This window comes from Arvicanthis niloticus, chromosome 16 (assembly GCF_011762505.2).
Source record: "Arvicanthis niloticus isolate mArvNil1 chromosome 16, mArvNil1.pat.X, whole genome shotgun sequence".
Classification (NCBI taxonomy): Eukaryota; Metazoa; Chordata; class Mammalia; order Rodentia; family Muridae; genus Arvicanthis; species Arvicanthis niloticus.
Window position 1 is genome coordinate 43,844,403 of NC_047673.1, and position 26,525 is coordinate 43,870,927.

Below are 26,525 nucleotides of genomic sequence, written 5' to 3' on the forward strand. Positions count from 1 at the left end.
TTGGTTACTGAGTCTAGGTTCAAAGTTTCCTAAAAGTTTTGTTGTTCATTTTTTTTACCATGGTTGCCTTATGTTAATGATAGAGAAAAGTGTAATATGAATTTAATAAAACTTTTATCAAGATGCCATTCTCATTAAATCTTTACTCAATTTAATGATGATGGTATTTTTACCTTTTGTTAAGGGAAACTATCCTCCCATATAGAATGTGTCTATATAACTCAATATCTTTCTCTGTGGTTTTATGGGATTTGAGTCATTTTTATTTATCTCATAATAAATACAATTGGCTTATAACCTACATTTTATACTTTCAAGAACCAGGAAGGTACTTTTAAAAACACATATGCTTCTAAATGGTGAATAAACTGATTTCTCTATCCTTGGAGCATGATTATAAAAGTTATATGGTTGATGTGCCTCAGAAATCTACAATAATTCTAAAGTTGAACAGCCCAAAAATAATATCAATGCTCCCTGTGATTGAAAAGTTTGAAATTAAATGGGCAGCATTAAAGTAAAAGTCACACGGGGAGCTAATTCACAGACTTCTTTCTGTCACAGTCTTTATAAGAAATGGGGGGTGGGGGAATCAACCTAAAACAAACACATAATTTTTAAGGAAAAATTAGCTAGATAGCCATTGAAAAATATTTCATGGACCAAGTTAAGTATATGGTCATCCTTCTCTGAAGACATTATCTGTACCTGTTTCTGGTGTCTCGGGACTTTATCGTAAAACTGCCATTTTAGGAACACACAATCTTGGCACAAAATTGCCCTGTACCCAAAAATGCTCACAATCTTCCACTTGCAACTATAGCATGAGATGAAGAATAGGAACTTTCAGGACCACAGAGCTCTTCCCACCAGCCTTCCATGACACTCCCTTAGCTAGTCACCAAAATGGCCAAACAGCATGATTGACTCTGGGAGTAGGCAATGATTATTTACATTAAAAAAAAAAAAAAAAAAAAAAAAAAAAAAAAACCATCCCTGCTTCATAGTTAGGTAATAGGATACAAATTTGGCCCTTACTAAATAGAAGTACATGAATTTTAGTTTCTTGTTATTACCTGAAATATTTATGAAAATCTCTTAAATTCTTTAGGTAACATGATGAAGAGGACTTTAGCCTAAGCAGAGGCTTATCCATAAACAGTCAGGTCAGGAGCATTTGTGAGCAGACTCAAATATTTGTATGAATTTATTTTTTTAGAAAGAATTAGTATTTCTTAACAGTGGGGAAAATGGTATTTGAAAATTTGTATTGATGGAATTTGTGTACTCTGGGAAAAAAATTAAATTATGCTTCTAGCTTGCTTCCTATGCCAAAATAAATTTCCACATGGACCACAAATGCAAATATGTAACAAATTAAAGCTGTAAAACTACAGGACAATATATAAGAGCATATTTTTTGGGTCTACATGAAAAAAAATCATTTTACAAAGAAATCCAAACATTCTATGATTTAATAGAATGTATTGATATATGAAATACTTAACTATAAGACTGTTCCTGACCTGAATAAAATCACAAATAATATGAGAAGATAAAAACAGATTAAAGTATAATAAATCTTTTCAGTACATCAAGTTCATTTATCCAATATGTAAAGAGATATAATAAGTCTATCAGTAAAAGAAAATATCTCATGTTTATGTAGGGAAATACACTGATAGAAATATATCATATTTTAAAATATAGGACATTCTCAGTCTCCCTTGATATTCAGAATGACTTAAATGTTGAAGTGCTATCATTCATTTTTTGTAAGCTGTTATTAAATGGGTAATCTATCTCAACCTTTTCCCAAAGTAAAGTTATGGGAACATTGTAGAGGATGGTTTCAGAAACATTTTAAGAACTAGAAGATGGCAGGGAGGTGAAATGCTCTCCTTAGAGGGACACAAGAATACAGAGAAGCTGTGTTTACTTGGGCAAAAATGTCATAATGAATCATACTAGTACCTACCTACAAATATCTGTAATACATGTAAGTAAATATATGAAAATACATATATGGTTTAAGTAAAATTTTCTCATCTGGATTAAAAATGTTCCCTTCATATGCTATAGACAAACCCACACACCAACAGAAAAATCCCTCTTTTGGGTGGTTGGTCAGCATTGTCAAAGACACTCCAAAAACTTTATTGGTTATTGCTATTGCCTTTAGTTCCACCCCAGAGGTAGAAGGTAAGTCCCTATTTCTGAAGACAGCATGCACTTTTGGCACAGGAAACAGAAGCCCTCAAGTTGGATCTGACCTGAAAGTTTCCTGCAAGATTAGTAGCTTCCATGTTACCAGAAGGAGGCATGAAAACTTCCAAGGGAGGGAAGCAACCAAAGTCTTACCCATTTATAATGCCTATGAACAATAATAACTAGCATGGCATGGCAACTCTGAAGATGAAGTAGTGGTACACATACCTTGGCACTGACCTACAGATTTCTACATGGATGGACAACCAGCATAACAAAAGGAAAAGTATGTCTGGCACTAGAGTCAAAGCCAATTACTCAAGGCTAGAGACATCATGGATCTTGGAGGAGAACCTTCAACATTACTTTAATAAAAACAACTTAAGCCATAAGTACATTCTAAATATTTGTCTGGCTAACCACACATAAGTAGTCCTCACCCCACTCCCAGCAAGAAAAATTCTCTTTTCCACATCTGGAGACTATTACAGAAAAACCTCAGCCAATCAAAATGCAAAGTTGTGGAACTCAGTCTCAACTGATATATTTACAACACAACTCCTGCACCTATGGCCCAGAGATCGTCTAGAAGAGGAGGTGGGATGACTGTAAGATCCAGAGAAACAGGGAATTAGCTGTGAGAGTGTGTCTCCTAAAATGTTAGAAGCCACAGCCATAGTGTCTCACCACCAAGGCTGCCTAAACATGACTTGAATAAGGATGACACTAATAGATACGTTAATGAGGAACACTGAGAGCTCTTGATGCTTTGACTCTAGACCAAGAACTACAGGCAAGTAAGGAATTATGTGAGAAGAAACAATTGGTTACCCAGTATCAAGTGGCTATAACTGAAATTATTTATACACATGTAACACTATATGAAATATATATTTAATTAATTGATTTTATTATATTATTTTATAATATATTATTTCATCTTTACTACATTATATGTTAAATTTATTATATATTACATAATGTATGGTAACATATTTTTCATATATATAGGAAATATTCAAAGAAAAATTTAAAATGCTATATAAAAATATTTTCCTAATTTGTTCTCATTTGAACTATATATTGCCTGAGGGTGTTCATCTCTGAAATTATCTATGATCACCTAGTTTTTCTCTGCAATGTAAACAACTTTATCATCACACTTAGGATGTCATATTCTCTAGAAACATCCATAGCAATGGTAAACATAATTGAGGGGCTGGACAAGGAGAATAGACATCCAATGGAATTAGAACTAGCTCAAGTTCAGGCTGAGGTTGGTGTTTCAATTAGAATTTCTAATGAGCTCGCTCATTGTTGGCCCTTCCCCTTCCACCTTCTCTTTCAGTTTTGCTGTCAGGTCTGACTTCCACCTCCTAATTCCTCATACTTCTCTTGTTCCTCGCTCATTTAACCAAATGGCCTCAACTCTGTAACCCATGAAAGATGTACATCTTCCCCTTCTTTTTCTGCCCACTCTTCAAAACTCAAATTCAAATTTTTGAACATTCCTCTAGTTGTTTCTGCTTTTATTGTTATTTCAGAGGAGGGAAGTCTTTTGTACAGAGAAAACACTTGCCTTTCTAGTGCTGGACCTCAGCTCCAACCTTCTACTTCAGTTGATTCTGCAGTGCTTTTCCCTCCTGCCACTCGCCTCTGCTGCCATGCACCCCTTCCTAATTTTTTATTGCTTCTCCAAATCTAGATATTTTTACCAAGAATATATTTTCATACCTCTCCTCAAGAGTTCTTTGGCAATTATTTTGGTCATAACAATTGCAGAATTACTTGACCTTAGACATTGATCTTTTAAGCAAAGTCCATAGATCCTGTGAAACAGCAACAACTTACAAGACTTTATCCCACACTTAAACACAACTAACTAGTATCTAGATTAGGGTGTCCAGGTGGAGGGATACCATAGCTGTTACACTTTAAATGCCCCCTTGTTTCCTTCCTCCTTCTTCCTTCTTCCCTTTCTTCCTATCTTTTTGGTTTTTCTCTTTATTACACATAAACACACACACACACACACACACACACACAGACAGAAACAGAGAGAGAGAAAGAGAGAGACAGAGACAGAGAGAAACAGAGACAGATAGAGAGATGGAGAGAGTGCTCAAACAATTACTTTTCCCTCTTTTGGTTCAGTTTTATTATATATCCCAGTCTAGTCTGAAATATGTAGCTATTCTGTACTGGCTAAGATCATATCACAGGAGTGCACTACTATACATATAATAGCTGCATTTAAAGAATACATTTTCCTTCTCTGCCCATTTATCATTTGTAAAAAGGAGAGCTACTGATTTCATTGAGTTAATTTTATATCCAGCTTCTTTTCTCAAGTTGTTTATCAGTTGTAGGAATTGTCTGGTAGAATTTTGGGGGTTGCTTATATATACTATCCTTCAAATAGCAATACCTTGAATTCTTCTTTTCTAATTTGTATCCCCTTTTATCTTTGTTTGTCATCTTATTGCTCTAGTTAAAACTTCAGGTACTATATTTAATAGATAGGAAGATTGTGGGCAGCCTTTTTTGTTCCTTACTTTAGAGGGATTGCTTCAAATTTCTCTCACTCTAGTTTGATGTTGGCTAATAGCTTGCTGTATATTGTTTGTATTGTGTTTGACTATGTGCCTTGAATCCCTGATATTTCTAAGACTTTTAACATAAAGTGGTGTTGGATTTTGTCAAAGTTTTTTTCAGCATCTAATGAAATGATCATGTGTTTTTTTCCTTTGAGTTTGTTTATATAGTGGAATATGTTGATGAAATTTTATATATTAAATCATCTCTGCATCCCTGAGATGAAGCCTACTTGATCATGGAGAATGATGTTTCTGATGTGTCCTTGAATTCAGTTTGTGAGAACTCTATTAAGTATTTTTACATTGATCTTCATATGCAAAATTGGTCTGAAGTACTCTTTCTTTCATGAGTCTTTGTGTGGTTTAGGTATGAGGGTAACTGTGGTCTCATAGAATAAAATAGGTAGTGTTCCTTCTGTTTCCATTTTATGGAATAGTTTGAGGAGTATTGGGATTAGCTCTTTGAAAGTCTAGTAGAATTCTGCACTAAAACCATCTAGCACTGCCTTAAATAATATAAAATATCTTGGGGTACCTCTAATCAAGCACATGTCATAATCTATATGACAAGAACTTTGAGTCCCTGAAAAAGAAATTGAAGAAGATATTAGAAGATGGAAAGCTCTCCATGATCATGGATCAGTAGGATTAACATGGTGTAAATGAGCATTTTACCAAAAGCAATCAACAAATTTAATGCAATTCTTATCAAAATTACAATACATTTTTTATAGGCATGGAAAGAGCAATTCTCAACTTCATATGGAAAAAGAAAACAAAACAACAAAGGAACAAACAAAAACCAGGCATAGCCAAATAATACTGAACAATAAATAAACTTCTGAAGGAATCACCATTCCTGACCTCAAGCTGTACTACAGAGAAATTGTGATTAAAAACTGTATGGAATTGTTATAGAAACAGAGAGGTTGATGAATGGAATAGAATTGAAGACCCAGAAATAATCCTGTACACCTATGGACACTTGATTTTTGTCGAAGAAGACAAAATCATACAATGGAAAAAATAAAGCATCTTCAATAAATGCTACTGAATGTCTGCATGTAAAAGAATGCAAATAGATACATATTTATCATCTTATACAATACTCAAGAACAAGTGGATCAAAGACCTCAACATAAAACCAAATATACTGAATCTAATTGAAGAGAAAGCAGGAAATAGCCTTGAACATGTTAGTAAGGGAGACAATTGTCTGACTAGAACACCAAGGGCTCAGGGCCTAACATCAACAATTGATAAATGGGACTTCATGGAACTGAATAGCTTCTGTAAGGCAAAGAACACTGTCAATAGGACAAAATGTCAGCCTATAGATTGGAAAAGATCTTTACTAACCCTATATCTAACAGAGGGCTAATATCCAATATATATATATATATATATATATATATATATATATATATATATATATATGTATATCAAGAAGTTAGACACCAACAACCCAAATAACCTAATTAAAAAATGAAGTACAAAGTTAAAAAGAGAATTCTCAACAGTAGAATCTCAAATGGCTGAGAAACATGTAAAGAAATGTTTAACATTCTTTGTCATCAGGAAAACACAAATCAAAATGATCCTGAGATTCTGCCTTACACCAGTCAGAATGGTTATGTTCAAAAACTCAAGTGTCAGTACATGCTGGTGAGGATGTCGAGAAAGAGATGCACTCCTCCATTGCTAGTGGGATTGCAAAACCAGTCTGGAATCAATCTTGCAGTTTGTCAGAAATTGAAAATATTTCTACCTAAAGACACATCTATACCACTCCTTAGCCTATACTCAAAGGATGCTCTACCATACCCCAAGGACACATACATGTTCCACTAAGTTCATAGCAGCTTTATTCATAATAGCCAGGAACTAGAAACAACCTAGACATAGGTTGATTCATTTACACAATGGAATACTATTTAGCTGTTAAAAACAAGTACATCATGAACTTTGCATGCAAACAGATGGAACTAGAAAATATCCTCCTGAGTGAGGTAACCCACACCCAAAACTACATGCATGGTATATATCCACTGATAAATGGATATTACCCATACAGAACAGAATACTCATGATATAACCCTACAGACCCGAAGAAGTTTAACAAGACGAAAGGTCCAAGTACACTTGAATCACACTTAGAAGGGGGAACAAAATCGTCATAGGAAGAGGAGGGAGGGAGGGAGGAAAGGAGGGAGGGAGGGAGGGAGGGAGGGAGGGAGGGAGGGAGGGAGGGAAGTGTGTAGGAGAAGTTTTTGGCTGCCTGGGTGGGAGGATGGGGAAATCTCTAGGAAGTCCCAGAGACCTTGGTTGGGAGAAACTCCTGAGAATTAATGCAGGTAACCTTAGCTGAGAAGCCTGTCAGTGAGGACATGGAACCTCAAGAGGCTACCTCCTATAGCAAGATATTACCCCCAGTGGAGAGCCCATGTACAAAACTTTTAACCCAAAACATGTTCTATCTAAAAGAAATACAGGGACAGAGATGGAACAGAGGCTGAAGGAATGACAAACCAATAAACCCATGGCCAGCCCAGCTTAAACCCATCCATGGACAAGCACCAATCCCTGACATGACACTCTGTTATGCTTGAAGATTGGAGCCTGCATAACTGTCTTCCAAGTGATTCTACCCAGAAGCTGACTAAAACAGATGCGGATACCCACAGCCAAACTTTGGACAATGGTCAAGGATTCTTTTGGAAGAGTTCCGGGGATGGATTGAAGGCCCTGAAGGGGACGGGAACCACACAGGAGGACCAACAGAGTCAACTAACCAGGAACCCTGGGAACTCTCGGAATTTGACCCACCAATGGAAGACCATACACTGACTTGAATAAGGTTCCTGGCACATATGTAGCAAACATGAAGCTCAGTCTCCATATGGGGCCTCCAACCTCTGGAGCAGAGGCTTTCCCTGAAGCTGTAGCCTGACTGTGTTATCAGTTCTCCAGCAGGGCTGCTTTGTCTGACATCAGTCAGAGAGGATGTGCCTAATCTGGCAAAGACTTGATGAGCTAGAGTGAGGGTTACAGCAGTGGGGGCACTCTCTCAGAGAAGGGGAGAGGGAAGGAAGGAGATATTCTGTGAGCGGGGACCAGGAGCAGGGGCAGTGCTGGAGATGTAGATAGACAGACAGATAGATAGATAGATAGATAGATAGATAGATAGATAGATAGATAGATAGATACTAAAAATTACTTTCTCTTTATTCCTTCTCCCCTTTGGAGCTACTCTCACTTTCATCAGTCAAACTTGTGATGGAAAGAAAAGACCAAAATTCATTTTTTTCTTTTGTTCCTATATCTCAAACATTTAAGGCAATCTAACTTGACTTTACATTATGCCATTAAAACCAAAGTCAAAGATGAATCAATGCTGACAACTACTGAGAAAATCTCTGCCATATTCAAATCTCCTCTCTGTGGCACAAACTATTTATCTGCAAAACCATGATGTCTCTCTTTCTATGCATTTCAGACCTTACTTTCCTAGACCTCAGAATAAGAACTTACCATTCTCCTTATTTAGAAGCTTGCATTTTTTCCTGTTTTCTTTGTTTGTAATTGTGTATACCAGGTGTCACTATGTAGCTCAGGTTAGTCTCAAACTCATGGTCCTTAAATTCTTGTCTCAGTTTCTCAAGGGTTTGAATTTTAATCATTTGTCACCACATTGAATCTATATTTTGTGTGAGATAATAGTGTATTTTTTACTCTGCTTCTTATAGTATAGGTTTTTCTTCAACAAGTACATTCTCTTTAAGGACAATTGTATATACCATCTAAAGAATGCTGATAATGAAAACTACTTAAAGCAAAGGAGATCTGTAAGATGAAAGGCAAATGCAGTCATTTACCTGTCAGGACTCTGTCGGTATATTTTGAAAGTATTTCAGATTTTATATATGAAAAATAAACTTTTAGTTAGCTGGATTGACACATATTCTGGAGACAGAGACAGATAGATGTCTTTTAGTTCTAGGCCAGGTTGGCCTACATAGTAAGTTCTCAGCCAGCTAGATCTATATGGTAAGACTCCATATATCTCTATCTCTACCTCTATTTCTATAATTAATATATACATATATATATGTATGTATATATATATATATATATATATATATATATATATAATTGGATATATGTATAATTTGGAAATATATATCTGAAGAAGAAGAGGAAAACTTAATTTATATATTACACTTGTTAAGAAAATTATAATGGCACCCATACTTATTTCAAACATCATTTCTTGTTCATTTTCTCCACCCAGAAGCCACATGGCTAGGAAAGCCCAATTATTCTCTGTAAACATTAAATTTACATCATCAACTTTTAAAATACATCTCATTGCATCCAAATGTGGCACTGCTGGTGCCATAGCCTAAGGTCCTGTCCATCTTCTCTCGCTTAGAAAATTGCAGAACCTGCCAATGGGTCACCCTACCTCTCACCTCTAAACTCTATAAGTACTTCATGGTTCTTCATTCAGTGAGTCAGATTTGAAGTTTCTTTACAAAGTACAGTAAGTTTAAACCATTGGACTGTTCCCAAACTCTAAGCCTTATAGATATCTTCTTTGTTAACTTGTCTTCATGTCTCATTAATGTAGAATTACTTAGACTATGTCCCCCAGCAAGTTGATGCATATGTCCTTGGCTCTGATATATTTAACACTGATGAAGAAATCAACTGCTGTATTCTGTCTATGAAACTTCTATTTTCCTTTCAAGATTCAGATAGATGTCTCTCTGGAAAACATTAACTGGCATTCTTAAAGAATTGGCTGTTCTTTTTTCCCTTTGCTTTTCTGCTTTGTATTTGTCAGATGGTACACTTGTAAAATGCATGGACACTTCCACTTAGTCATGACTTATTTAGTAAGGCTCTTCTTTAAGTGATCAATGATGCAGCCGCAGAATCTGTAAAAAATGCTTGGGAATTGATACTCAGTGAATGTTTGCTAAAACAGAAAAAAAAAAAAAAGAAGCGTTAGATAAGGGGTCCATAAAGCCTTTATTAACAAGCTATGAAACACCATATGAAGCATTTAACAGCATGCAGAACATTTGTGAAATATTTGTATGGACTGCGGAAGACACAAAACTAATTTCACTAGTGGAATATCATATTAGTAATTTTTTGTTGCTAATAACATGACACTATTGACTTGGTAAGTTTTTATGAAAAGAGGTTTATTTTGGCTCATTCTTTAGAGGTTCGAAGGTCCACATCTGGTAATGTCTTTCTTCCTGGCAAAATCCTTGGGAGGTACATGACATTACTTAGCAGGAGATAAAGGACGTACATGTGAGCCTTTGGTAATCATTTGTGCTCTTTGTATAAAGCCAGCAGGATTCAATCACTGGAGTGGCACTATAAAAACATTATTTAATCCTAATCACCTCCAAAAGGGCCCAGTTCTTAACCTAGAAATTCTTTTCCTCTCTTACTACTTTCTAATAAGGATTCATGTGATACAGCAAGATGTGGGAAAGACATGTAAACCATGTCTAAGCAGTGGTTAATATGGCTTCAGGTAAATATGAAGTGAAAAACAAATCTCTATTGTTCTGGGTTATATAATAATTTCATGTGAAATTTTGTCATCAATACCACCCATAAAGTATTCAATCTTAGTCTTTCATTACATAGTTATTTGCCATTGTTAATTTTAAAAGTGAGATGTCTTAGTAGGTAATGTTGTTTTCTACCAAGCCTGAAGATCCAAGTTTGATTCCCAGGACATCTACAACTTCTACAAGTCATCTTCTGACCACAACATATGTATGCCCTATGACATTTACCTGCTCCCACACATATATACATACATACAGATGACTAACATGAAATAAAATTATAAAATTAAAACTAAAGAACAAAAACACATTCTTGACATTTTCTTGGTAATTTGATATAAATAAAAAAATCTATTCCAATTTTAAAAAAACCCAACAAGGTCGCAGTTATATAGTATATACAGCTTTTCCTATCTACCAGAAATGAAGAATACCTCATTATAAAATCTCTGAGAAAATTTTTTGTCAAGGAAATATGCTTACACTGCTGAATTCCTATTCAAAACATCCATTTACTCATAGAAAACTTATCCATGCCTTTTCTCTAAGAGCTTATAGAACTATCAATCTAAGAACCAAGCTTTGAAAAATTTAGGTCAGAAGGAGGAGGAACAACTAACCTTAATTCCACCTCCAAATACACTACCCTGTTCTACTGGCTCAGGGATGGGAGGAGACTGAGAATATTGGACAAGGATTTGCATACTCAGAAATTCCAAGTAAATCCCACTTTAAGATAGTGTTACCTTGGAGCTGGAGAAATGCCTCAGTGATTAAGAGCACCGACTGCTCTTCCTGAGGTCCTGAGTTCAGTTCTAACAATCATATGTAATGGGATCTGATGCCCTCCTCAGGTTTATCTGAAGATGGTTACGCTGTACTTATATACATAAAATAAATCTTAAAAAAAAAGATAGTGTCACCTTAATTTGTTTCATAGAACTACTTCCTACAGTTAGTTTCTAAATATAGGAAAACACTTTCATATATATATATATATATATATATATATATATATATATGAATCTCAGTGCAAAGAGATACAATTATAAAAGATTTTTTCTGAAAGTGAATGAAAACTATAAAGCTCCCCTTTTTTTCTAATTAGGCAGTATAACATAATGCTTTTATATTTCATCAAAAATGTATGGTACATCTCCAAAGAACAACAGCTCTGAAATGAATTTACAAAACAATTAACTTGGTTGCTTACTTTTGCCTAGGAGAGCTAAAAACCCAAAAATGATGTACAAAACCAGATATTACATGAACACTCAGGCTGAAAACATAAGGCTTATGACTTCTAATTTTCTGCTGCCTTCACACTTCATTTCTGGATAATGAGTTTCTGTTCAGGGCTGGAATCAAACATAGTGCATGTTGATATTACCTGATATACATTCAGTTCCATGTTGCTTACAAGATGCTGTTATATTCATTACCGCATTTGACAGTCACATCAGCCTTGTGAGGTGAATTGGGCCTCCCCTGCCTCCTTCATGGGCAAAATTTACAGCCTGACCTTAAGTACAAAGTTCTCGGTCCCTGTAAGTGGTCATCGTAATAAAGTAGGGAAACTTGGTTATATTTTCTGGATATAAATCCAGAAATAGTTTAACGAGATCAAAGATAAGGTTGATATACTTTAGTGAGAGATATGGTACTGAGAAACTTTCAACTAACCAGACTCTGTGCTCAACTCTTTGATGATGATGATGATGATGTTTTGCTGCTGCATAAGGTAGATGAAATTTTGATTTCTTAATCATGACTTGAACAACGGTGGTGTCAAAGAACATGCTAGCATGGATGGTAAAAAATTCAAGTGGTCTCAATTTCAAAGAACAACAGGCAACTAAGAAAAAAAATAGTCTTCCCCAGGTCAGAGTATACCAATGGTATGTCAAATACCAAATGGCAATGGTCAGCCCTGAAAACTCTGTGTGTGTGTGTGTGTGTGTGTGTGTGTGTGTGTGTGTGTGTGTGTACATGGATATATACATATACACATACCTCATATACACATATACATAATGTATATGTATACATATACATCATATATGCATACGCACATGCATGCACATACACATATACATATATAAATCATCATACAGACTGAGGAGAGCTCATACACCCTTGTATTTATGTAATGAAAATTAAAGAAAAGAGAGTCGTGAATTTGAAAAAGAATGGAGTTAGAGAGGGGAGAGTTAGGATGGAAGAAACAGAAGGGTAGTTTATGCAATATATTATAATCTCAAAAAAATTAAAAATGTAATTAAAAAGTCCTCATTTTCAGGAATTCTAAGAGTTCAATTGAGTCTGTTCTGGAAAGCAGTCTGGTATATGAGGAATGCTCCTGAAACCACTCTTCCAAAGACCAAAGAAAACAAGATGGAAGTTAAAGTGGAGCCGGTCTCCAAACAACTCCCTTCAGCTGGAACTGAGGCCTCCAAATGACCAGGGCTTCATGGCAGATTAGAAAACATTCTCCTGCAAACATCTCTCCCAGATCAGGAAAAACCAGGTCACTACTGTGTAAACACTTTGCACCACTTTGTAAACAGATGAAAATATCAAATGAGTTCCATGTAAACAGTGCAATGGCAAAAGAAACCAGCATCACTCTCAGACTGGACTTTGTGGATAAGCAGAGACACATCATTCACAAATTGTGTCTCACATCAGACTGTCTCCACTTAAGCTAGTACTGTTTTCTAACGTTTGGCTCATTTGCTGAGGAGCTAGTGAAAGAAAGCATAGCAAGGAACTTGGGAAGGCCTGTAGCAGATGCTAGAAACTTATCTGTAACTTCTACCTTTACCCACAGTATTTAGAAGAAAACAACTATATTAATATCATAATTTTAACTAGGAGTTTAACAGGGTGGACATGAAGATAACAAATGGCTAAGAGTTCAACAGACATTTGAAATAATAAGGTGGAAATAGGAAATCAAAGCCTGAACATGAGTTAACACCACGTATTGGGATCAAGAAACATGATTTATAACGTGTCTGGTGTATTTTGGCTAAGTATTCAATTCTCTCCCACTCTTCCCAGTCTCCCGCCCCATTCCTCCCAGCATCCTCTCCTCCATTAAGCCTTTATACTTAATAGAAGGGAAAAATAAAGGAGACATTGAGCATTGAAGGTTGACTCCTAATCTCTGTGGTATTCAAGGAAAACATTGGGTTGGATTTCCTTTCATTGTGGCTGTCCTTTGAGGTCTTGTTCACATACACTAATCTTACATATATTTACTGAATCCTTTCATGGACTGTTTCTCTACTGTGCACTGAATGGTGATATAAGAAAAAGACTAGTCAGGCCCTCAAATGCTACATTTACATATCCAAATAAACTTTAATTCAGGATACATGTAGCTATTTTATTTAATCTTCTTTTATTAACATCAAGTAGTAAACACAGGCAAATAAAATTCATATTGTTAGAGCATTCATTCGTACCTACAGATATATGGCCAATATTATAAAATTCTGACAGTTTTTCAGACTGTAGATCCAATGATTTCTGTCATATCTTAAGGTCTCTTGGCTCCATCTTCAGCTACAGCAGTGGTGATAAGTTCCATGTAAGCTGCTGTCATCTTTTAAGGATGTGATTCAGCCATTATTAATCCATAGCACTTGATACCACTCTTCCAACTTTCTTTATAATGTCTTTTCTACATGGGTAACATAGAAATATACAGGACCTCTTGCATTCCTAAAAACCTAACTCTAAAGTACAGAAATGATAATATCTGTGAGCCACTATTTAAAAAGTCCAGTTGTTTTCACATCCTTGGAAACCATTAGAAAGAGACTTCTTCATTTCCACATTTAAAGCAAACATGTTCTGACATAATATATAAAAATTTTTTAAAAATCATGGAGATATCAAATATTTGTCACAAGCACATGAAGATGGTCAATTTGATAACCTTTCTTGTGTTGAAATTGTATTCTTCCTGTTCCATTTCAGGTACCCCTCACTTCTACTCCCTAAGAACATAATATTCACACACATGCATACACATATGCACACTTGTGGTTTCTTGGGGAAGCCCATAACAACCAAAAACAACTTGAAATGGGCTTTAGTACTTGAATAATTTTTAAATTATTTTTAAAAATATTTTTCTGTGATTTCTACTTTAGATATAATTTTAGAGGTCCGGTGACTATTTCACATTAAGGTAATAACTATCTTTTTCACATCTTCACATTTAGTTTGTACTTTTTAGTTATATAAAGGTGTATCTAAATATTGAAAGGAGTAAAGAAAAGGAAGAAGATGGGAAGGCAGAAACATACTCCTTGGAATAATTTGAAAACCTAGAAACAATTTTCTGTCACTGTTTTTTGCAATAAAGAACTGCAAGGTATTGTAGGAAGTCGCTGTTAACGGTGGTATAATTCGCCATTCCAAGATGGCGCGGACATTGTGTCCTTCCCACTAGTAAACAATTAACTGCGCAGCTGCAAAGGCAGAAAGCCCTCCAAAGTCACTGGCTAATCCTGAGGCGTAATATTGGGTGATGAGTGAACAGTCAATCAGAAGTGAACACGTCACTCTAGGGTGTATTTAAGCGGTGCCTCTTCCTGCCTTCCGCGTCTTTTCCGCTTCTGCTGTTACAAGAAGTAAAGCCTCGTCTGTAGTGATACCCGATTACTGCCTCCATGTCCTTTTTCGCGGGCGAAGGGGACACAAAAGAGGTGCGCACAACAAGGTATTACTTGTAAGTGTGCTCAATTGGCTTCATTTAGATATTTGCAGTCTTTTTTTCCCAATTCTTGCTATTCCTAGCCAATATGGCAAATAGTATGGTACATAGGAAATGAAAAAGATTAGAGTTAGCTAATCTGTGATTAGATATACACTGAAGCAAATTGCAACTAAAAGATGCTTAAGGAACATGCAAATGAAAATATATCACTTTCCTCTGTATTTTTCTGAATGCTTAAGGGCAAAATACAGAATACATCCTTAAAGTCTTTTTTTTCCATGAAATCATTGAATATCTACTTCATTGTCTTAGAAGATATTGCTTGTGTTAACATTGTTACTTTCCAAGGTTCATTATAGCTTTCTCTCCCTCTGCTCCCCAAAAGCATTGCATGCACATGTGAGCATACACCCCTACACACACACACATACACACACACACACACACACACACACACAAACACACACACACACACACACTCACAAAATATGAAAATGATACAAGGATTTTGTTTGCTCATTTTCCTGATGAAATATGTTTCAATTTCTTGAAGTATATATCTAACTGACCACACATATTTCTGTGAAACACACAATGACTGGCTTCCCACCCACAAAGAGATTAACCAACATAATAATTTATAGGAAGAATAGAATCATGTATTACTTACAACCTTAAAAGCAAGTTTAGAAGAGTGGAAATGTCTTTGTTTATATTAAAAAACAGGCCAAAAGATTATGTAAGAACATGTCATTCTTCTTTATACACTATATAGTTCATTCTCTGTGCTTTATGTCAACTTTCCCTTTTTTGTACAACTCTCTTTATGCCCAAAATTTATATTGTGTTCTTTATATTAGACTCTTATCTTTGTATTTAAATATTAACAATCCAAAATACCATCACCTCTACTCCTGCGTATGTACCTGTTATCTCTAACTTCCATATTTGGCCTTCGATATCTGTGATGTTTACCTTCTGGGATTGCTAATTTGTGGACTCTGCTTTGCATGCTTTCTTTCCTTCTGCTTCCTGATCAGATTCTCTATTTGAAATGGTCTCAGGTAATCAGAAACCAGAAGAAACTACTAAATTTTTGATTGCTTGTTTCTACCAGAGTGTCCATTGCTAAGAGTTGGTTATTGCTGGAGGGTCTGGCTTAGAGACATTAGCAAATTCCTTATCCTTTTAGATTGCTCTTTCCTTTTGTCTCCCTTGGCATCTTTTCTCTCATGTTTTCTTATAGTATAGGTTAATCTTCTGTATTCAATTCTCTGTTACTTGAATTATTTAGCATGGTTTTATTTTCTGAAGTACACACTGTCAGTTACCTTAGTTTCCACTCTAACAACGTCCAAGGTCATTGTTGGTACAGAAGTAGTCACTCAAAAACATTTATGTTTTACCCAATATCAAGCCTTGCCTTAGTTAAGGAGCAATGCACTGTCAATTCACAAAATGTACCTTATACATAATTCATAAGGTTTATTTGAACGTAGAAGACTTTTATCTGGATCTCACTGTTGAAAATTTCTGATTTATAAATGATGTGCTGAGCATGTCAGTATAAGAGAAAATCATCAAGGTATCTGTAGACACTTAGGTTCACCAATCAGATATTTTTACATCAAGTATGCAAATCATCTAAGCATTTGAAATATATAGATGAGTGAGTACCAGCTTTCGAGTACTATGACATTATGTAGCCAAAGCTTTGGGAGCCATTCAGACAACTGCGACCATTTTTAAAACCCAAGCTTTTAGCACATGAAAGCAAAGTGCTTGAAATACAGCATCATATTCTTATCATATGGATTTCCATGGCTCTTATCCCAATATCATGCTTTTAAGGAGGACATTGATGAGTCCTCTGTGGCTTCAGAGACGAGAGGTCAGCAGTGAGTGCTGTCAGAATCACATGGTACCCTGGGTAGACAAATAAAGGATGCTTAGGACACTCACATTAATATGCCACAGTTAATATATCTGCACAGTTTGTTTTCTCAGCAGTATTTTGCTTTCTAGGGACTAAAATATGTATTTGGCTTTACGAGTGCAACATGATTGATGCTTTACTAAGAGAGCCCTTTCATAACAGAACAGATATCTCCTGACAAGAAAGTTATTGGTAAAAGCAAACTGCATTATTGTAATAATGCTAAGGTTCAGACTTAAGTGGGAGAGAGGAAGGGGGAGGGTGGTGGGAAAAATAAAATCCAGTTTGAGCAGGAGAAGAAAACAGACACCATTCTGAATCTACATCTTCAACTTACAGTATTGATTTACTTCATGATATATGAAGACAGCACAGAGGTCTCAGAAGGCTAACATGAAAGCATTCAGAAGCCATTCTGTGCATTTTCTCTCTTCAATATGTTAGTGATAAGCACTTTTATATTTGAAAATGTTCTTAACGTTGGCATACCAAATGTCATTATGAATAATTAAAGGCAATATTTTTATTATTGTTTCATTGTAAGTACATAGAAGCAAGCAATTCATGGTACAGTCAATCACTTCTAATTTTGTTCTGTTGATAGACAACTTTTTTTATTACCATTGACTTGCATATTATATAAGGTTGATAGAAAAAGGTAGCTTTTTCATGGGTACTGTTTTTCTGTCATATATAGAAGACACAATCTGGTAGTAGACACCCTTCTCTTCTAGACCTTACAATCTTTGCACCTCTTCTTCCAAAGTTTTAGGTATAGGGGTTGTGTTGTAGATGTAAGATATTGGGTTGGAAATTCCACAACGACATTTTAACTAGCTGTGGTCTTTATCAGCTGCAAAAAGAAGCTTCAGCGATGATGGGTAAGAGCTAGACATGGTTATCTAAACAAAACCAGCACATTGATACCAACTATGAGGACAAGCTATGAGGACAGGGAACTCTTACAAGAGGCAACTCTTAGATGAAAAATTCAGGTAATTAATGGCTTCTAGAAGAAGGAGATTCTGTCTTCTTGAGGTACAAGCTCTCTGATAAGTTATCAAATCCAAGTGATCAGCCCTAAAATAAATTATGAGAATCATTAAATAGACTCACACTATTGTGTATATATACATGTATATGTGTGTACATATGTGTACAGTATACATATACATATGCATATATATGTCATTAATTTGAGAGGAAGTAGAGGAATACAGGAGTTGAAGGGGAAATCAAGAGATGAAAATGATGTAAATACAGTTCTCATAATTAAAATTATCAAAAATTTAAAAAAGGATGCTGGTATTAAAACTGTCCTACTGGAGAAACACGTAAACGAAGCCCTGTAACCTTCAGAAAAAAAGGAGAAATTAATGCAGTTAAAAAACAAATTAAATAAAATAAATAGCAAAATAATCTTTATTTCAGAATATATGCTAAAGAAATAGATCCATGTACAATTTGTCTCTTTTTTATTTAACTCACCAAATAAAATTACTAAGGTCCTTACTATATAGTAACAGTTCTCTGAATGTCAGTTTATCTGCTATTGGTTCTTCCTATGTTTATGAACTCCTTTTTGAAAATGATATTAACCCATGTGTTTGAATCTCTATTGCTTCTACTCATATGCTCATAGAAAGCCATGTTTTTCTGATTTATTCCAAACTTTATTCCAAGTTTGTTATAATAGGCTACTCATTTATTCATACTGTGGATTACTGAAGCTGTATTGTAAAAGAATTTAACATTTCTCCTCTGTCTTCTTTTATTTCCAGAACTGTTTCATAATGATGCTTCAGAACAACCAACTGCCAATTATCTCTGCAGATGTTCTGCTTGTTCAAAAAGTATTTGATGTTATTGACTTTGGTGATCCTTGGGTTGTCTTACCTTTTAATGAAATACTAATTAATATTTATTTGTGCCAACCAACCCAGTTTGGTTTAATTAGATTCTGTTCAGTCAAAACTCTGAAGTCACATAATATAGTTTTTCAATGCTCAGTTTTAATAAACATTCAGTAGTATGAAAAATAGAATGCCTTCCTTACCCATCGCAGAATATGCATTATCAAGAGAGATGCACTTCTGCCATAGATTGGTAAGGCTCTGTGCATAAATTTATCTGTCCTTGGCTTGCAAGCCTGTTAATTTAATAACTCTGTCTGGGGGTTCATTTTCAGGTTCAAGCCATGTACTTTAGCTGCCAACATGCTGATGTTGTTAAAGACAAGCTTTAACACCATGGGCAGGAATAAAAGTATTCCCAGGACAAAAAGGGCTAGCATGATGCCATTCTTGAAGCTTGACCAAAATGGAAATATTGACCTCAGGCCATGGGTAATTTTATCAGCAGTATCTGCCACATCAACACTCAGGAGAGCAGCATTCTTTAAATTCATACGCTCACTATGCAAAGTTAAAGTATCCAGAGAGTTGTTAGAATCATGCCAAATGCACTGTGTCTTTAAACTTTTTCCTACTTATAATGACTACCACTGTAAATTTTAAAACTAATACGATTCCAATGGTATTTGGCATGACATTCGAGATGGCTCCTTACTCTTAAACTCTGAATCTCCTTTCAATAATTTGAATAGGATAAAGAGCATCACTCCATTGTTCCAAATGCCTATCTAAATCCGCTTGTATATTCAACACATTAGTAACATTTTTTGCTAAATGATCAACAAAAGTAGCTGTCTTGACTTCTTTTGTCAAAGCAATTGCAGAAGCAGTGGTGCTAGCAATTAATGTAATTAAAGCTGTTATACCAGCAATAATCAAGCCCACTACCCTCTTGCTTCTTCTTAAAGCCTGACTCATTTGTTCCAGTACTTGCAAGCTATTTTTAGAATACAGAGATTCTGTGATACTCAGGCAATAAAACAAAAGCTGGCTGATAGACCCCCATAACTGACATGCCAGATTTCAATACACTAACACAATTAGAAAGTGTACAACCAATGCAACTTACATTAAATACTGTAGAAGAAACAAAAGTAATTTTAACTTGACAATTAAAAGAGCCTTAACACATATACTAACACTTGTTTGAAATCCAGATTCTGCCCCAACTTTATTTCTTGCTAACAAACATCATAGAGAACTGCAGCGAACTTCCAAATATGTCTCTAAAAATGTCCAGAACCAGGTTTCCAAATGAAGACTGTTATTTCCAATATTGGATTGATTTCTAGACCAGCCATAATTGAGTCTGAATAACTGGTTAGATTTTAGAAAAGTACAAAAGTCATTATAACTTCTCTTTTTGATTCTCTGTTCCACGAGATCTAAAACTTAAGGAAGTTAGCTTAATCCAATCAGGAGTATAGGTAAGCAAAGGTGGGTCGGGAATATATATCCAATACAGCTTCCCAGTCACCATTGTCAGGGCACTCAGCAAGCTCACAGGTTAGCATCTTTCTTTGTCCGGCATCAGCATGTCTCACCCATTGCTCTGGCAGCCACCATCCTCCTTCAGCATCCTGCAGAAAAAACACAAACATGCCCTCTTCCCCATATTAAATACCTGATAGGAATCATGCCATATGCCAATGAGTGGATCCTTCCCTTTCACTTATGCATAAATATGCCGAGTTGTAGAGTGCCATAAACACACAGCAGAAAGTTTCTTGGCATCCAATTTTTAAAAATATTTAAAATAAAAAGAACATGATTTTAATAAATTTGTGTTGTATAGGGATATACCTCTCCCTTTTTTATTTTATGGAGATATTGTTTAAAAGTTCCATGGGCCCCTATCAAAGTCCCTTGTCCTTAACAATTATAAGGAATCCCAGTAATAAAATAATGAAGGCATTCTTGTAAGAACAACCTAAGACAGGCTCAGTCTTGTTTATGAAATAAAGAAGTGGGAGAGCAGAGAGCTGTGGGGGCTGCTTGGCAAGAATCTGACATGGGCCAAGGACAAGGAAATGGGCTGCTTGGCAGGAATATTACATTGGCCAATGACAAGGAAGAATCTGACATTAGGATAGAACAAAGAAGTGATTTCAGGCAGGAATCTAAATATTAGGCTAGAACAAGGAAGTAGGCTTCAGACATGAAAATGACTTTGGGCTAGGACAGGGAAGTTGGCTCAGATATTTTGGTCATCCTGATAAGCCCTTAGAAACAGTGATCATGGGAGTATTTAAGGGACTTTGTTTATTGCCTTGCTTCTTCTTTGACTATTTATGTTTATTGTCTTGCTTGTTCCTTGACTATTTGCATCTATTGTATTGCTAGTTCCTCAACCTAGAACTGACCTTAATACTTGCATGTAATTAAAATGGTATAAAAGCAAAATAGAGGAGGGGGATGGCATAGGGGTTTTCTACAGAGGAGAAATGGGGAAAGGGGAATGCATCTGATATGTAAATAAATAAAATATCCAAGAAAGAAAAGAAAAGAAATAGATACCTGAGAACCAAAAATTAACAAAGGCTTTTGAAGTCCAGGATGTTTTCTTCCATCTGAACTGTGAGAAGATGTTAATAGACCAAGGATCATATATTTTGTTCTAGTGTCTCTTGTGAAAGCTAAAAATTTTAAGAAGGAGAATTTATTATTTTTTTGGATGTGGACTATTAACATATTACAGATTCTAGAAGTTTCTCAAGAAATTTTGATAATTATATTGTAGTTTTTCAAAATCATATTCCATCTCACAGAGGAATGTAAACATGCTGTACAATAAAAAGTAGATATGAATTAGATAATAATATTTGTTGGTTATTTTCTCTAGTGTATGTCTAACAATATATGTGCATTGTTACAAATTGTGAACGTAAAAACAAATGAAGTTATTCATTTAAAACTTGAAAGCATAGACAATGTGTGCTAAATTAATGTGAATCCACAGTCAAATGCTGTTTTTGTAACTCAACTTATATCAAGTGATTGCTTAAATTATTATGATAACCTTCATCATAGAGTGCCAAAACTCAGGAAAGGAGGTAAGTGTACAAGAGGATTGCATTAAACCATTGCCACCAAGAGGGATATTAAAATGTATAGGAAAAAAGGCCTCTTAATATGGTTGGATTTATTCATTATATACTGTACTTTGAGCCAGAAAAAGAACACTTCCCATGAGAAAATACAGGATATAATCTTCTTCCCTACTTTTAGTAAAACAGACAGTTCAGAGAGAGCTGAGAACACAACTCAGAGAGGCGGAGACCTTGGAACACAGCCATTCCCAGGATACAATCTCCAATTTGGCATCCAGAGCTCTCCAGAGCACTTTAAATATGTATAAAATGTTAGTAATAAAGGTTTAATATTTCAAGCAATCTTTGAGGAAATGCAGCAAGAGATATAGTGAATCTGAAAATAATTTAAGGGACACTGGATATTAGCAGGCCAATATATCATTGTGAAACAGGCTAACCAGCAGAACACTCAGGAAGAGGTAAGTAGACCTATGCAGGGTAACACTCAACATCTTGACCACAGAGTGTTACCACAAGCTCCCAGGAAAGTAGAAAGGTAATGTGAATACAGCACAGACATGTTATAATAGTTCTCAGTATCCTTTCTTTCAGCATTTTTTCTGTAACCATATTTTTGTACTTTGAACCCTTTCTAATAAGTGAACAACTAAGGAAGAGTAAGCCAGTATATAAGGATCATAGACATCTAGTCTTTTGCAGCAGGGTTTCTATAACTTACATCATGTACTGCCTAAAACATGGATTAGTTAAGTTGCCACTTATTATGGCTGTAGACAAAAATTCAGAAAATATACATGACAGTTCTTTCTTTTTAAAAATAAGCAATCAACAATTCTTTTAACCATTGTAAGCAAATTTTGGTGAGCATATGATATTCAATCTGAATATTCAAAGTGAGTTCTCAATACTGTCACTTCAATGTTCTTCAGTATGTTATGAACATAAGGATCAGCTTCTCACAAAAATCTAAAAAATTCCCATGTTTTGCTTATCATGTTAATAATGAAATTTAAACTAGAATTTAATAACGAATTTAAATGCATTAAAATGGTTCAAGCCCAGTCTTAGTTCTATGAGCCAGTCATTTTTGTGTTAGCAGAAAAATAATCGATGGGTGTCTTGCTGGTCCACAGGCTACACACATGGAAGGCTGTCATTGATATTGTAGATTATTACTTTCCCTGGAAATAGATTTAAAAAAAAAAAAAACAAGATGCATATTTTGAAACACCTATGCAAATCTAAATGTCTCTTAGGTTAAGAATAAAGAAAGAAATCACATTTCCATAAATGGCCCCTTTAAAGCCAGATCCTGATCACATTATTTGAAAGAATTATTGCTTTTGTAGCTAATTCATTTTTACAGGTTGTACTTGTGGAGTGGGTATGGTATGACTAGAAATGTGTGGTGGTGATAGACCACTTGGAGCATGCTATATGAGAGAGAAGCAGATGTGAGAGTCAAAGAGCCAAAAGCCTGGCTTGCAATTTAGTGACAGTGCTGCTCCAAGAAACCAGGAAATAGCTGAAGTCACCAAGATACAACCAGAATGCTTGCTCCCAATCTCCTCCCACTTTTATTCATCCATCTAGATACATGCATATTTATGGTCCATTTGTTTATTAGATGAATAAATAGAAAGTGTGGGGTTTTACATTTTTACTATGTATCTGTCCTCCTTTCGTGCCATCCCAAGTCATTGATCTGTGTGGTGAGTGGCTTCTCAGGCATACTGTCCTTTCTAATGGACTTCAGCAAGTTATTTCTGAGTAAAATATAAATCCTGTGTACATGAATTATATAATCTGATTCTGGTCTATCCTCTGGTGTAACAATATGCACACTACTCACTTCACCTGAGCCTCTTCTCTCCTCTACACTAATTTCAATGCATGGCTGCTGTTTGGATAACAGCACCATCTAGTGTGTTCTCATCCCAGGTTAAGTTCAAGCACTCCTTATCTGTTTCTATGTCTATTAGGCAGCATCATTAGGTTACAAATAAGAAAAACAAAGGAGAGAGTTAGAAAGACAGAAAAACTCATCTCTATTTTATCTTTAAAATATGAAGATTTTAGAATTCTGAATGTAAAAATTATTACATAGAAGACAATAATTTTATTTCTAAATATATTTAATATGCAAATCAAAGAACACATGACTTACACATTAAACATCAACTATTACTACTTAATTAAGTGATAGAGAATGTAAATACATAAGGAACATTTTTCTCCAGTAATTGGAATATGAAGAGGAGATATTTCAGGCATATAATGAATAAAATACCAAAAAGTATTCAGATCATGAAAAACTGACCTGCAAGAGAATCTCAGTTTGGTTTGTCCTGGTGTCTATATGATAATAAAGAAAAGGGAATTGTGGAAAAAAGGATGACTGAATCCTGCAAGAGGAGAGGAGTGGGTGTCACAGAAGAAACAAGACAATATAGAACCAGGAAAAAAAAGAACAGAGATCTATTTGTCTAATTTTCATCCTTCAGAATTTTATATTTCAGTAACAAACTTGCAATCCTCCAGGAAACAATTTTTATTTATAATGGTTAAAAATATAATACAATATGCAAAAAGAATATGCCTAAAGAAATAATATTGGCAAATTGCTCAAAGCTCTCACAAAATTTTTTTTCTGGAAAGACCAGAACAGCATTTTTTTAAAAAAGAATATGGCTTACTTTTAGGAAGCATAGCAATTAAAACACTCTGCTATTTAACGTTTTGTCTGTTGATATATTGTAATGAGCAGCTACTAGCTCATGTGAAAGCAAATGTGTAATGTCCTGATTTGGAATGTATCATGTGGTGACTACAGGGTTGAACATCAATGAAGTGGGCACTGGAGCTGTTTCTGATTGTTTTTATGTTTCTGCTCTCAGATCACTGCTATAGACAGGAACTCACCATTGTGTCAGGCTAACTTGTAACCTCAGAATTGACGGCTGTGCTTGACTATGTCTTCATAGCAACATATTTTGTTGTAGGCTGTCAAATGGGAGGAAATTTCTACTTTTATAATCAAATATGCTTAAAATTCATAAATATGCATTAAAAACCACTATTAAACATATTTCACTATAAAGAGCTTTGCCTCTCAGGACACTGTGACAATATCAATTAACAAAATCATGAATTAAAAAGTTTGGTCCAGAGATTTATTTTCAGACCTTGGAATCAAAATTGGCTTGGGCAGCAATTAGCATGTCAGGGGGTTTTGAGATAAATCATTGAAATTATTTTATAAAGGCTACACAGTTTTTCTTTTTCTTCTTTTCCCAAAAGAAGACATTTCTCTGTACAGTTAAAAAAAAAAAACAGAGTGTGAGTTTGAAGAAGTCATATCTGCTCATAGAATTATCCTTTATGGTCTGGTGGGACAGACAGGATATTAGTAGAAATGTGTGAAGAGTGTACACTACAAGGAGAGAAACTTACTAGAGATAGTTTTAGCAAAATTGTTCTTTATACTTTCTGATACAGTTTCTGTAGTCAGAAGTTCAAAGTTTCAAAGCCTGAGAACTAGTCACTCAAAATTTTAAAGGTGTATTGAGTTTATAAAAACAAAACAAATGAGCAACAAAGCCCTCTACATCTTATTTTAACAAAGATGTCAAACTGCCTACAGATTCTACTGAATATGCTGATGAGATGTGGTCTTTCATTTTTTTTTTTCTTTTTCCATGTACTTCTCTCTTAGAGTTTTATTGCTATGAAGAGACACCATGTCCATAGCAACTACTATAAAGAAGATCAATTAATTGGAGCTGTCATACATTTCCAGAGGTTTGGTCCATGATTGCATGCAAAAAGCAGGCTACATGCAGGCAAAAATAGCACTGGAGAAGGAGTGGCGTGTTCTAAATCTGGATTGACAGGGAGCAGGAAATGAATGTCACACTGACCTGGCTTGAGCATTTGAGACCTCCCAGTCCACCTCCTAGTGATTCACTTCCTTCAACCAAGCTCCACCTACTCCGACATGATCATACCTTTTGATAGTACCATTCCTATGAACCCTGGTGGCCATTTTCTTTCATACCTCCACATCTTCAACTCTCCTCTGCCTGCTCTTCTTGCTATTCTCCATTTATTACAAGCAATCCAACCAATCGCAATAACTTTTTCACTTCTGTATGACATTTTCTGATTCTGCTGTTTATTGAAGAAGTTTTTCCTCTTCAAACGTAATTTTCTGAAAAAAAATCAATAAATTTTCAATATACAGATCAACTGTCCCCAAGGACTAAGCTACCAACCAAAGAGCATATATGGGCTGGTCTGTGGCTCCTGATACATATGGAGCAGAGGACTGCCTTATCTGGCCTCAATGGGAGGGGATGCACTTGTCCTGTGAAACTCTGGTGCCTCAGAGAAGGGGGATACTAAAGTGAGGTGGGAGTTGGTGGGTGAGTGTGGGAGCACCCTCTTAGAGGCAAAGGGGATGGGAGATATGCTAGAGAGCTCAGGGATG